Here is a 14,026-nt window from a genome sequence, read left to right on the forward strand (position 1 = left end):
TCTCAAGTGGGTATTTGGGCTAGCTTCTATACACCGAATATTGGCTTTGGAGATATGAGAAAAAAAAATTGATAATGAAATGATAGTAACTAGAAAGAAAATGAGACCTGCAAACACAAAAATGGAAGAAAAATAGATCAGAATGCTAGAGATAAAATAATATCGAGATACAACAAAGAAAGAAGAAGAACAAAGGGCGCCAACTCGAACGAACAACTCAGCTCTCAGAACCAAGAAGTTGGACAGGTTCGAGATTTTTGAAGTAACGAACAACAGGAACTCTATGACACTGGTTACAACCACCTGAAATACAAAATACTAAATACTAACCGTGTCTTGCTATATTATATACTGGTAATACAGACTGAAATAAAACATCAACCTTTCTAATAACAAATATATTAACAATAACTCTATTATACATATATTGACAATGTAATATATAAATCAAAACACAATAACAGTGGTAGTGGGTGGTGAAACGGTCAAACAGGACCAAACAGCCACTAACTTACAATTAACCACTACACACTGCGCTAAGTAAATGTATTAGTAGAAAATCCAAAAGCAAAAGTCCGTGTGAATAGCACAAAGTTCTTACAACTAAAAGTTAGTAATATTTCCTAAATTGAACTCGTCTAATGAGATACGTACACGACAAGAACGCTACGGTTACCAAAAATTAAGTATCTCATCTAGCAAAAATACTAATTATTATACAATTGACTTATATAAATGAGCTGGTCAGACTCTTAATATACAATGTAAAAACCCACTAGACATATTCCCTATTTTAAAAGCTCGACAAAATTTTACCCCCGATTCCCTATCAAATTTTAAGCTACAATTATTTATGATTATTATTAAACAAGACTTACTTAATTAGAAAAAACTACTATTTATAATATGGAACAAAACAAAGACCTGAAAACCCTATCTGTCACGAAAATATGTACCTAGTTCCACTCGATTGTATGCATACAAACAGTTTACAGTGCAAGCAACTATAGAGTACCCAAAATATATAAATAATAAAAGTAAACAAACTTATCTTTCACCACAGTTCCTATTTAAGAATTCAAGATGAAGTCCATAGGAGAGTCCTTTTGGCACGATAAACTGGTTGGATGCTGTGGTGGGCAAGTCCTACTGAAAAATCCTAAATGTTGTGAAGTCAGGTACTGGTTTTCTCCAACGAAACAGCGAGCTCTATGGGTAAACCATGGCAAAGTTGCTAACAGTTACTGGTACATACTTCAAGTGACATAAATTATGCAAAGGAATGCAAAGTGACTAAGTTACGACGTAACTAAGTGACTAAGTCACTAAGTGTCTAAGTGGCGGAATCTACAATAAAGTTTATTAAATTTAGTTATTTATGTATTTCAATAACAGTAGCAGTACATATTGAACAGGCCCAAACAAAAACATCAAATATTAGGTAGGTTAGGTATCCATATGTCATGTCAAAATTTCTGAAGTTTACTTCAATTCAGACATGACAGGGACGTGCGCATTAGATGGGCGTGACAGATAGACTGTATAGATACTCGTTAAAACTTTTTATAAATCACAGATAAAAAACTTAAGTAAAAACGTCACGATAAGGTATAAAAGATATTAGAATTTAGGTTTGGACACTAGAAAAACTTGACCTTTAATGTTCTTTTCAAATATTTAAAGGATAATATGATCTACAATTTGGAATTTAAATTTAACACTAAAACCCTGTGGCCTTGATTGATTGTTCCTTTGTAAATGGAAATGAATATCATTATTATAATATGGATTATATATGAACTTAACTACAATGATGCATTACCACGAAAAATAATGAGAAATATATCAACAGTTTACTTACTTGGACAGACGAAACACGCTGGCCTTAAACTTCTTTTATGTAAAAAAAACCAAAGATAAATTGAGTTTTGATATTATCGCTATTCCAAAAAAAAAATGGTCTTAATGTTCCTTGATTTTAGTGATATATCTGCTCCATTTTTATTCCAAATCTCGTCCAAATCCGCCACTTAAGAAAAAAAACACAGCGTGTTCGCCCTGAGTCTTGACCAAAACTGAAGTCCCGATGGCCGGATCGACAAAATCGACCGCCCAGGTTTTCGCGCGTGAGCAGAGAGATATCGTTCTTAAGTCGATCGACGGCGTCGCACACGGAATTTATTTAGGGGTATTTGATGAAATTTTATTGGGATTTATTTAGTTAATAGCGTAACTGCTACACTGGGAAAATTCGAATTTTTTAGTTATAGGCTTCATAAATATGATCAAATCTATTTCTTATGGGAAAAACCGGTTTTCAAGCTCAATAATTCCTGTAATACGTTCAGTTATCATACTTGATCTTGGATGCATCAAATACTACTTGTCAATACCTTTTAAACTCATGTTTAGTGATCAACATCAGTTCAGCCGTTCAGAAGTTATAGAGCTCCAAAAAAACTCTACCTTATCGGCAGAGTCTACGAGAAGTGGAGTCGCCCAAGTTTTCTCAACTGTCATCAATACGATTAACTGCACGCGTAACTTTGATACGAGAATCATAAAAAAATATGCATTGAAATCCAGATCCCGTAATTTTTTGAGTGTTACAAAGTGAGTACAAAGACATACATATTTCTTTTTTTGTAATTACAGCTTCAATTTACCGTACACATCTCGTAGACTCTGCCGATGAGGTAGAGTCGTGTTGAGAAAACCTGGCGTGCCCCGAGAAGTGTACGGAAAATTGAAGCTGTAATTATAAAAATAGTATATTGTGCAACAAGTGCAGAAAGGTACTAATTTCTCACGAGTTTGAAAAGTTGCGGTACGAGCGCAAGCGAGTGCCGCAATTCAAACGAGTGAGAAATTACCTTTCTGCACGTGTTTCACACTATACTTTTTCTACAAGCAAAGTTTTTCCTAAAAATAAAAATCACAATTTCCAAACGACGATTAATTATAATAGGTACCTATGTGATAAATTTTAAACTGTATTTAATTAATACCTACTAATCAATTTAAATTCCTTATACCTAAATAAATTGCACAGAAATCAGTTAAAAAATTAATGCACTGCCTTAATTTGTTTAAATTTAAACAATTATTACACATTATTGACATTATATTTATGCAGTCACGGATTTACACAAAACCTACTTCATTCGACGTCTCTTGCACAGGTGGCTAAATCCTTATTGGTTATTTGATAATTATAAAATGTTTAATAAGAATAAAATTGTAAAATAAAACAATTGTAACATCCATAATTTAGTTTCTATGCTATAGTTAAATATAATAATTGAAGACCTTGGGACCAGAAGGGGACAAGCCACAATTTCGTCAAAAATGAGTTAAAGTAGAAATCGCACACTTTAAGATCATATTACTGTCCCAAACAGAAAATTTCAGCAGTTTTCTTATAGATGGGGCCGTTGTAGTTAAGTCCCGTTGTGTCACCATTACTTTATATTGCAACAGAAGGAGACAAGCCACAGTAGTAATCAACATGGCGGCGGAACAATCCCGTGCATGTAAACGGAAAATAGACTTTTCTGAGCTTGATTCTGAACACAGTGACCAAGATCCGTTTTTAAATAAAAGCGAAGATGACAAAGACTATACAGTATCCGGAAGTAGCAGCGATTGGGAAAATATAAACTCAGGAACAGTAAGTCTATTAAATGTGTGGCTTGTCCCCTTATGTTATATTTTTCGAACCTAAAAATATTAGGATTGTTCTAAAGGTTTTTTGTGGCTTATCCCTTTGTAGTAAAATACCTACTTTATCGTAGGAAAATGAATAGGTTTATACCCCACAGACTTCTCGAGTTCTCGATGGAGACACAAGGATACCCAACTATCTATCTACATAAAAAATTGAGCGCAAGACTAAAAAAATCTAGTTTACGAATATGTATATAAATACAAAAGGAAAGAAAATAGAACCAAAAAAATTAGGTGCACCTTGCGGTTGCAAAAAACAGTGTAGGCAGAAATTGGTGCTTGCCAACAGATTCTACCAGATATTAAGAATAATGAACCACTGGAAGACATTGAACATTTGGACGACTTTTCAAATATTGAAAATTTTGACAACTGAATTATTTTATTGTTGCATTTTATGTTCACATTTTAGAATATAATTTTTTATACAAAAGGGGATAAGCCACATATTTTTTCAAAAAATGTTCAAAAACTCAAAAACCGTTAAATATACATTTGTGTTACTTTTACTGTGTATTTAATATCATATTTCCAAACGATTATGGGCCTTACTACCAAGAAAAATTTAAAAATTGGATTTCAGGATTTGAAAATAAGTTTAAAATGATGTTTTCTCCAAAATATTATTTGGTGGCATGCCCCCTTCTGGTCCCAAGGTCTTCAATTGTCTTATAGGTTATATATTTGTCTAAAGTTTAACCACGGATGTAAACAGAATATAACGTTACTCAGAATGCGGTAGTCCACGGATGTAAACAGAATATAACGTTACTCAGAATGAGGTAGTCAACTGTGCAGAAAAGAACTTTGCGGCACAGAAACGTCACTTTGCGGCACAGAAACGTCACTTTTCTGCACACTAATGTCAAATATCTTATACTGTGAGAAAATATCAAGTTTGCTAACATAAAACCGTGCAGAAAAGTGCACTTTGAATAGTGGTTGTAGAAAAAAGAAATATGTATGTCTTTTTACTCACTTTATAACGCTCAAAAAGTTACGGGATCTGGATTTCAATGCACATTTTTTTTTATAATTCTCGTATCAAAGTGACGCGTGAAGTTAGTCGTATTGATGACAGTTGAGAAAACGTGGGCGACCCGAAATATTCGCCACTATTGGCGAAGTAGTTAAGTGATTTACCACTAGATCTCGGAACCCGATAGACTGCTTACTTACATTCCTAGTGCACCATGTTTTCTATGTGTTTGGGAGTCCATTTTTGTATTTAACCCAATTTCCTAAATTCCTAAAAATTGTCACTTACACCCCTTGTGTCCTAGGGGCCTCATTTGAGAATGGGTGAAGATGTATTACATATAGAGAATAGGAATTGAGAATTCTTCTTAAAAATGTAGCTAAAAAGTAAAATTAAACCAAAGTAATGATATAATCCAACCTTTAGTGGAGGAAGTAGAGCAAGTAGTCGAAGATATGAGATTATATTGGAATCTATTGTTGATGCAGTTCAATATTATTATACATAATTTATTAGACATAACTAATACATATAAATAATAATAATAGTTATTCAGATTCCTTATGCGTCATAGCTTTAGTTTAAAATTCGTTAAGCTACCTTGGAACCTAGTTGCCTAATTGCGTTTATAATGATTAACAATTTAAAATAATTTGGATGATTTAAAGCATTTCTCTTTTAACACTTCTTTGGTTACGGTCATGAGCAAGTCAAGAAGAAGAACATAATAAACTATATTAGGTGGATATGAAAATCCATTTCCTGATCTAGAATTTACTTGCCGTATAATGCTTCTTAATCGAGCTTAACTAAGGGCTATAAATATAAATATTTATAATGAGATGCGAAAAATGAAAACTGAATAGACCGATATACAGAGAGAGTCTGTAATTTGGAATAAATTCAATATCTCAAATACTTATTGTTTTTTTGAAAAATGCTCAGACCCGTCCATTAGTATTTCAAATTGTCCTTTTTGACATACAATAATAATGTATATATAGGGTGTCCCAATTTAGAGATATGACGTCATCGTTGATTTTCTTAAATGGCAACACTGTCATTTTGATAGCTATTTTGATAGGGTGTGTAAAGTTATACACAACTGCAAAATATTAAATTTTTATTCTCTACCATTTACAAGATAATAGAAAATAACAAAGTTATGTCTGTAATTTGAAATAAATTCATTAATTAAAATACTAATTGTTTTTTTAAAAATGCCCAGACCCGTCGATTAGTATTTCAAATTGTCATTTTTGACATACAATAATAATGTATACAGGGTGTCCCAATTTAGAGATATGACGTCATCTTTGATATTCTTAAATGGTAACACTGTCATTTTGTCAGCTATTTTGATAGGGTGTGTAAAGTTATACACAACGGCAAAATTTCAAATTTTTGTTCCCTACCATTTACAAGATAATAAAAAATAACAAAGATATGAAAAACAAGTAATCAAATAATAATTGAATTTAATTATTTTAATTAAGGAAATACTCATAATGTTGCCCTCAATTATTGTCAAATTGTCATAATGGGCAACGTTATGAGCATTTGCTTATTTGAAATAATTAACTTCAATTATTATTTGATTACTTGTTTTTTATCACTTTGTTATTTTTTATTATCTTGTAAATGGTAGTGAATAAAAATTTGAAGTTTTGCAGTTGTGTATAACTTTACACACCCTATCAAAATAGCTATCAAAATGACAGTGTTGCCATTTAAGAAAATCAACGATGACGTCATATCTCTAAATTGGGACACCTTGTTTACATTATTATTATATGTCAAAAATGACAATTTAAAAATTAATCGACGGGTCTGAGAATTAAAAAAAAACAATTAATATTTTAATTATTGAATTTATTCCAAATTACAGATATAACTTTGTTATTTTCTATTATCTTGTAAATGGTAGAGAATAAAAATTTGATATTTTGCAGTTGTGTATAACTTTACACACCCTATCAAAATAGCTATCAAAATGACAGTGTTGCTATTTAAGAAAATCAACGATGACGTCATGTCTTTAAATTGGGACACCCTGTATACATTATTATTGTACGTGAAAAAGGACAATTTAAAATACTAATCGATGGGTCTGAGCATTTTTCAAAAAAACAATTAATATTTGAGATATTGAATTTATTCCAAATTACAGACTCTCTCTGTATATTTTATATTTGTCATTTCGACACAGCTTTATTAAAGTATCAAATTTATTACCACTAATACTAGTTTAAAATTTTGATTTGGACTTACAGTTCAATGTGGTAAAGCACCTATTCAGAAAATTAGCCAGACAATATTCAGAACATCAAAAGCAAATCCAAATAAACCCAAACAAATAGCTAAGGTATGGAAAATATTATGAGACAAAATTTGATTGAAGTAATAAAGAAAGACAATGCAATAAATGAAGGCGAAGAAAACATAAAGCTAGAGCAAATAAGTAGAGACGAAGTAAAAGAAGGATTATCAAACATAGAAATAAGCAAGGCAGGTGGAGATGATGAAATTTAACCGGAAATGGTTACATGGGAGAAGAAGAAATAAACTGGCTATAGAAAATATGTAAAAAGAAACTTGAGGAAAACAAACAATCCCTATGACTGACAGGACAACATCATCCTACCAATGTGCAAAAAAGGAGAATATGTGAACTTCTATAATTATAGAGCTATATATCTGTCATCGATATGCTTTAAAAATAATATATATATGAAAAGAATAGGGAAGAGGCTAAAACCAGAAGTAGAAATTGAATTAAGAGAAGAACAAGTGGAATTTAGACCTGGAAAATAGACAAATGACAAAATATATGTCATTAGGATCCTTATGGAAAGAAGCATACTAGATATGGGGAAAACTAGTATCTTTTAGCATTCATGTACCTGAGAGCACAATTTTGAAAGACTAAGCACAAAGACTAATTATAGCAAAAATGCTTAAGGAAAATAAATGTTCCAAATACATTGATAAAAATTATAGAAATTACTTACAAAGAGGTAAAAGGAAGAGTACAAATAACAAGGGAAAGATCGGAAGAATTAAATTAAAAGAGAAAGTTATTAAACAAGAAGCTAGTCTCAGTCCTTTGCTATCTATAATAGTAATGAACGAATTGACAAGAAATACTAGAGTAAGAACCTACCAACTACAGACAATAATAGGATACTATAGACTATAGATTACAACTGGTAGCCATAGGGTTCTTAATGTATATAACGATATATAATATAACGATATACTACCTACTAGTAGCAGATTCCGACAATAAACTGCAGAAACTAACTACTAATGGATATATAAGTAAAACAAATAGAAGAACTAAAAATAGAAATAAACGAGGAAAAAGGTAAGATAATGATAATCAGCGGCAAAGAAGGTAAATAAGATAATGAAATAAAGATAAAATGTAAAAACTCACAATTGAAAATTGTTACAACACAACTTACGAATACCTGAGAAGTATAATTACTAACAACGGAAAACACTTTGACATTAATAAACGTCAAATACAGTTGCATCTAAAATAGCTCCAGAAAAAATTAATTTTTTAGTAGTTTAACTTAAATTAATTTTATAGTGGTTTTAATTATCATTGATAAGAAGTTTCAGTCCTATGGGTTAAACAGCCTAGGCTTCTTTTCACGGTGTTTAACTTTTGTGTGAACAGTTTAAAATTTGGCCATGGTTAAACGTACCTAAATATTGACATTCAGCTCGCAGTTTTTGTGACAATTAAAACATTTAAATTTCATCGTGGATAAAAACATTTACATATTGTAGAATAGTGATACAAAAGTGAAAATATTCTCCCCAGATGGGGGAGAATATAAAAAAGACGCCAGTGTGCGAACTAAATACTGCTGAAGTTATTAGTGATAGTAATCAAGACATGGATACAGGAACTATCACCACAAATTCTTCTGCTACAAGGGAGGTAAAACTTTTTAATATTAATTGTAATAGTTACGACTTTCAAAATTGTTGTGTTTATGTTGAGAAGACCAATGATCAGAATATTTCCCGTTTGCATCCAATGGTTGTTGCAGATATTTTACATCAAAAATTAAAGATTAATAATATTAAGCAAATTAAAAGTATAGGAAGAAACCGTGTTAAAGTAATCCTCAAATCTATTTTGGATGCAAACAATTTAGTCAATAATAGTCACTTAAAGGACGATAATTTAAAAGCGTACATTCCAAATCACCTCTTGGAAATCAAAGGACTGATACGCGATGTTGATACCAAATATAATATTGACTATTTGAAAAAATATATGAGCTCTAGTTCACCAATTATTGATATTAAAAGAATGCACAGGAAAGTAGAAAAGGATGGAAATACAGAATACGTCCCTAGACGTAATGTTATAATTACTTTTGAAGGCAATTGTTTGCCAAACTATGTTGTGATAAATTATGTATTTTTCCAAGTGGAAAAATTGTTGGGTAAAGTGACGCAATGTTATAAATGCCTCAAATATGGACATATTTCTAGACAGTGTAAAGGTACACAGGAATACTGTATACAATGTGGACAAATTAAAAATGACATACATACATGTGATGAAACAAAAAAGTATTGCATACACTGTAAAACTGATAAGCATATATCGATCTCTAAAAACTGTCCTTTTTTCGAACATCAAAAAAAAATAAAAAATATCATGATTGAACATAAAATCTCATATTTGGAGGCAAAAAATTTGAGTGACTCATCATTTTCTGGTCTTATTTCTAATAACAGATTTGAAATATTGTCAAATTCAGACAAAGAATTTCCAAAATTAACTAACTCCTCTGAAGTTAGTACATCTCCTTATTTCAAGCCATTGAGGCCTCACCTACAGAAACCCAAAAGTTTTAGCCAACCAAGCTGTAGTACATCAAGCACTGAGTATAGTGCAAATAAAAAAAGAAAAGTATCATCTCCAACTTCCGAAGATCCTACACCATATCTCATCCCTTTCAGATTTGGACCGTCTCAACCTTTACCTCCCTTAAATAAGGAAAGTTTTCCTAATACAGACAATGATAAAAATAAGTTAGTAGATTCCTTAGTACTTCTTTTCTCAAGTTTTATTCAAAATATTAATTGTTTAGAAGAGGCAAAATCACTTGACATGAATTTGTTAGCCAAAGGTATTAATAATGTTCTAGATAATATTTTAAAAAATAACTCATCTAATGACGAACAAATCTAAACTCAAAATAATACAATGGAATGCTCGATCAGCTGTTGCTAACAAAAACAGCCTTATTAACTTTTTAATAACCGAAGATATTGACATAGCTTTAATAAGTGAAACTTGGTTTAAACGGGATGTTGTATATATTTATAGAGGTTATAATGTGATACGCGAAGATCGCGATGACGGCTATTCTGGAGTTGCTATTTTAATTAAAACTGGTATTCCTTTTGAGCGCATAACAATTAAAAAAAATTATATTCAAGACTTGCTTGCTTGTGGTATTAAAATCAACTATAAACAAAGTTATTTAAGTTTACTCTCTGTATATAGGTGCCCAAAAACTAAAACCAAAACCGAAGATTGGGATAAGTTATTTTCTCAACTAAAACACCCTTGTATCATTGGAGGAGATATGAATGCACATAATTCTTTGTGGGGCTCATATAAAAATGATAATATAGGCCATCAAATTGTGGAGACAATTCAGAATTTAGATTATGTAGTAATGAATAATGGACAACCAACTTGCCAAACGAGTCCAGGAAACTCAGATTCCATGATTGATGTCACGTTTTGCTCACCATCCCTTTTTGATAAAACTTCGTGGTCTGTAGATCTTGATACCTTGGGATCAAATCATTTCGTTATAAAGGTTGTGATCGATGTCTTGGGAACTAATGCTAATACCATTTATCCCAGTACTAAGTGGAACATTAAAAAAGCAAATTGGTCATTATACTCTCAGCTTGTTGATACCTTATTAAACGAAAAACCTCACACATCCTTAAATACCCAAGAAAAATATAATTTCCTTATTGACTGTATTAATGAAGCTTCTAAACAATCTATTTCTGAATATAAACCATTTAAATGCAAACGGACTCCCCCTCCGTGGTGGGATTCGGAATGTGATCAATCCGTTGCAGAAAGAAAGAAGGCATTAATAAACTATAAAAACAATTCTTCTCCTGAAAATTTTTGTAAATGCAAAGAAGTAAATGCTCGTGTCAAAAAATTCCTGAAATTAAAGGCCAAACAAAGTTGGGTTGCATGGTGTTCAAAATTAAATAAACAAACTCCATCTAGTCTTATTTGGAATCAAGCAAGAAAAATGAATAGGAAAAAAGTTAATTTTTCATTACCTCTAAGTAATTCATGGGTAGACGATTTTTTCGATAAAATAGCTCCACCTTACGTAAATAACCAGTTAGATGTTATTAATTCTAAAACGCTTCCATCTGATCAGAATCATTTTCTCCTTACACCTTTTTCGAGAACTGAATTAGAATTTGCCCTTGATAATCGCGTTAGCACCTCACCAGGATACGATGCAATCAAATATCCTATGATACAACATTTACCAGATAACGCAAAACAATTACTTTTAAATATATTTGACCAGATAATTATTGAAGGCAACAGCATAATAGATTTTAAGCGTATTATAGTCGTTCCTATTCCCAAACCGGGGAAAGACCCTAAATTAGCTGAAGCTTACCGACCGATATCATTATTATCATGTATATTGAAGACTCTCGAACGGATGGTTAAGATTAGGTTGGATTGGTGGCTAAGGGATCAAAATCCTTTACCCGCTAACCAACATGGTTTTAAAAAAGGTTATGGAACTTTAGATTCCTTAACAACTCTTGTTGTAGACATTCAGAACAGTTTTTCCAGGAACAGTTATGTGCCCGCTTTATTTTTAGACATCGAAGGTGCTTATGACTCTGTCTCTCTTTCAATTCTCCAAGAAAAAATGATTACATTTTTTAATATTCCATCACAGTTTGCTTCTAACATTGTAAACCTGTATAAAAATAGAATAATTTATTTAAAAAATAATCATACTCTTATAGGCCCTAGACTTAATAATAAAGGATTGCCTCAGGGCTCCGTTTTGAGCCCTATTTTATTTAACATTTACACAGCAGATCTACACAACATCACTATTAACAATATTGCATTTAATGTTGTACAATATGCTGACGATTTCTGTTTGTACACAGAACACAAGAAATATCAGCAATCCATTGAAAACTTGAATAGTGTCTATGGTCTCCATAACAAATGGTTTATTGAAAATGGTTTTGAATTATCATGCAGTAAATCACAAGTTTGTTTATTTACCAGACATAACTTTCCTAATATTAGCACAATCACCTTAGGTGGGCATAAATTTTCTTTTAAAAATAAAATTAAATATCTTGGAATGATACTCGACCAAAAATTGACCTGGAAGTTACATATTGACGACATGTTGAACAGGTGTAATAAGGGAATAAACTTTCTTAAATCAATTAATAGAACTTGGTGGGGATCGGATGTTGAAGTAAGTTTATTATTTTATAAAGCTTACATACGATCTATTTTCGATTACGGCAGTGTTTTGTATGGATCAGCAAGTAATGCACTACTAAACAAAATCAACGTTTTACAGAATTCAGCCTTACGAATATGTCTAGGAGCTATGAGATCCACTCCAGTACAAGCTTTATATTTGGAAGCCTTGGAACCTCCTTTAAATCTAAGACGAAGTTTTTTGTCCAAAAAATATTTAATGAAAGTATACTTAATTAACCCTCTTCTATACCAAAAAATAGTGACTTTAAGTTGCCATGATCTAACCAATAAATATTGGCAAAAAAAGAAATCTCCCTTACTGTGTGAAGCTTATAATCAAAATATAGTACTCTTAAAAAATATAGATAAAACGAACGACTTATTCAAAAACTACGCGTACTCTTCTTTCTTTTCTCCTACAGATATTATTGTACCAAATTATAGTGAAAACATATATTTAAATAAAAATATTCTTTTATCCATAACGAATAGTTACAATGAGTCAATAGCTCTATATACAGATGCGTCTAAATCTGCAGATGGAACTGGATGCGCCTTTTTTATACCATCGGGACATACAGAAAAGAAATTCAAACTGAAACCGGAGACTTCGATTTATACAGCAGAGGCTATTGCAATATATGAAGCTTTACTATATGTAGCTGAATTTGATTTCGCCCATATTATAATTTTGTCTGACTCCTTAGCAGTATTGAAATCTCTTGGTAAATATGGACCCCCAAACATCCAAGACTGCCCATACATTTATAAAATTAAACATATTAAACAAAATCTTTTAACCAAAGGAATCAATGTACATTTTATCTGGATCAAAGCACACGCAGGATTTGAACATAATGAGTATGTCGACTTATTAGCCAAAGAAAGCGTTTCATCCGATACCAGTATTCTACATAAAATAACACTGACTGATAGTATAATCTCTTTCAAGTCAACACTGCATCGGGAGTGGAGCTACCTGTGGAAGGAATACTCTTTTGTGAATCAAAATAGATACTCGTTAATTCAGCCCGATATTCCCAAATTTCCTTGGTACAAGTCTTGTAGAGCTTCTAGAAAGTACATAACTTCTATTATTAGAGTACGATTCGGGCACGCATGTTATCCAAAGCATTTATTTAAAATACAGGTTTTGGATAATGATAAATGTGAGCATTGTGAAGAGGAAAGTGATTTAGATCATATATTTTTTGGTTGTTCTAAAAATACAATTTACTCATCTAAATTAATAAATGATTTATTAAAATGTAAAGTAGCAACTCCTTGGAATATACTATATTTATTATCACTTGGTTCTGTAGATGTATACAACTCTTTAATTAACTTTTTAAAAGACAGCAAATTATCATTATAATTCCCTTAAACATTTTTAATTAATACCTTTGGTAGTTAGTAGTTTTAGCTGTTAAGCTTAGTGTTACTTAATACCTTTTAGTTGTTATCTTTGATTTAAACCTATTTTGTATAACTTGATAACTTGTATTCCTTATGTGTCTGGCAGTATGACGGTAAGTCTAAGCCAAAATAATAAAAAAAAAAAAAAAAAAAAAAACAACGGAAAAATAGACTGGGAAATAACAAATAGACCAAACACATCAAACAAGTTATACTATGCGTTAGCCCTAATATTGGGAAAAAGAAAACTTACACGAGAGACAAAGGCAAAAATATTCAATTCTTTTTCGAAGTTATTTTTTGTCTAAACAAACAATTAACAAAACTTTAAACCAAAAACTGCATAAAAG

The 14,026-nt window shown here is 31.4% G+C and overlaps 1 long non-coding RNA gene across 1 annotated transcript; it reads right to left on the reverse strand.

The window, feature by feature from the left end:
* Nucleotides 1-383: 383 nt before the first annotated feature.
* On the reverse strand, nt 384-2,238 carry LOC126887219 (uncharacterized). The gene is made up of 2 exons (XR_007698990.1): nt 1,862-2,238; nt 384-1,347 (listed from the first exon to the last, which is right to left on the reverse strand). It is a non-coding gene; the product is annotated as an uncharacterized LOC126887219 (long non-coding RNA).
* Between the last annotated feature and the right edge of the window lie 11,788 nt (nt 2,239-14,026).

The sequence above is a fragment of the Diabrotica virgifera genome, chromosome 6 (assembly GCF_917563875.1).
Source record: "Diabrotica virgifera virgifera chromosome 6, PGI_DIABVI_V3a".
NCBI classification, from domain to species: domain Eukaryota; kingdom Metazoa; phylum Arthropoda; class Insecta; order Coleoptera; family Chrysomelidae; genus Diabrotica; species Diabrotica virgifera.